Raw genomic sequence first — 1,936 nt, 5'->3', positions numbered from 1 at the left:
GAAATCTATTACACTGTCTGCTGCTTTATGCTCATATTTATGCCTTTTGTTGATAGAAGTCAATATGTGTTATTTTGCTTCCCATTTGTTTCAAAATTGGGAGGTTTCCACATTTTGAGATTCTTTTTAAATTAAGTTTTATTGTCAGCTAGACTGGCTGTTGTTCTTTGCCCTCGGTTCACTTTTTCCACCTTTCTGGACATTTGGTGGTAAAAGTCCCGAGATATCTTCAGTAACAGAGATAAAGTAAACTTTATAACTTTTTTCTTTCTTTCTTTTTCACGGTTTGTCATAGTTTGGTCAACAGTTTAAACCATTGGGCTTACAAGTGAGTATTCAAACGCTTGAAGTTCTGAGCTGGAGGCAACATCTCCTTTATAAAGTGGTAGTGGGTGCTTGGTAACATTCCCTGAGAAAAACAAGTGAATCAATTATGAGAGGACAAAAACACAAACCTTCAAAAAAAAAAAGAAAAAAGAAAAGGAAGTATGAATAGCTGTTTCATTAATTCATATTTTAATATCAATTTTATTCCATCCTTATATTTCAGTGTTTGAATCCCCATTTGTTTTAAGCCTGTATTGTGGATGTGCATATTAAAAAAATTATTCATAACTCACCTCACAGCTAAATCAACCTTAAATTTTCAGTTAACCTTACTGACAAAAATCAGATTGGGTTGGTTTTCCTCCATATTTAACATTTGCACCCATATCCCCTTGTGCTTTTAGGGTAATGCATGACCACTGGCTATCAATAAGCTAATCAATGAATGAGAGCTCATTGACATTTGTCTTTCATCTCAATTCTCTAATCAAACCATGCTGTGCTCCTGCTCCCCACAGACCAGAGGAGAAGAGTGCTCGTGACCAGGAGGCCATGTATAAGAAGCTTTTATGAAAGTCATGTCTCCAAAAAAGAGGCCAGACACGAGAAAAAGGCCGAGGGACATGGTTCTTCTCCATGGCCATTATCAGAATGAGGGTGTAAGCAACAGGAGGCGCCTGTCTTCTCCAACCCAAACACACGCAGCTTTGATGGATGTGCTAAATCCCGAGGGTATGACCAGGCTTTTCAGACAAAGATAGCTCTCTTTTCATAAATGTGCAGGTGTAAATACAATCACTTCACTATTCCTGCTTGAACTTAAACTTTCCACTATGTTCTGTTGCCTCTTCTCACAGTGCAGTGCTTACATTTTTGAATAGATAAAGAAGACTCAACCGCCCTCATCTTTGCTGCCTTAGCTTTTTCCCACCGCTCCTGTCTGTTTTCAGCCTCATTGGTTATAGGAGCAGTTTTAAAAATACGTATTGCTTAAAGTAGGCTCTAAGAAACATGCTTCATAAAAGGAACTGGTCTTTCTCACTGACTTTGTCATACCGCTTCCATATTCTGTTTTGTCCTGAGATGCTCGACACTCTGGAGAAAATTTTTGTTGATTCTCTCTGGACGGTGTCAATTTTTACTCTTTCCAAATAGACATGCTGGAAAAAAAAATTCATAAGGACCTGTCCTAATAAATGCTTCCAACTGCTACATTAACTTAAGTGGTATATGTAAGGCAATATTTTATCAATGCAATTTAGTTCGCCTCTAACTTTTCGTATGTGGTTTGAGTTAAGTTACCTTATGAAATAGATCTCAGATGACATATTATACTGGATAGCACTTACTCGATGTTATTGAATGAAGTAGTAATGAATACTCGAGGAGACAAGCTGAAGTACTCATTCTGTTTTTTTATTTATTTATTACCTAAAAAAGAAAATGTTCTATCACAAGTCACACTGAAATGTATTGCTTAAGAAAAAAAAATATATTCATATCTTTTTTCGTTTTTGGATTTTTTTTTATGTTTTTTCCTTTTTTTTTCTTTTTCAGAAACATAACTTGTTTCCATTATAATCCACCAAAAACAAAAAAAAAAGATTTT

The sequence above is a fragment of the Salarias fasciatus genome, chromosome 23, assembly GCF_902148845.1.
Source record: "Salarias fasciatus chromosome 23, fSalaFa1.1, whole genome shotgun sequence".
In the NCBI taxonomy this organism is placed as follows: domain Eukaryota; kingdom Metazoa; phylum Chordata; class Actinopteri; order Blenniiformes; family Blenniidae; genus Salarias; species Salarias fasciatus.
This window is presented reverse-complemented; position numbering follows the sequence as displayed.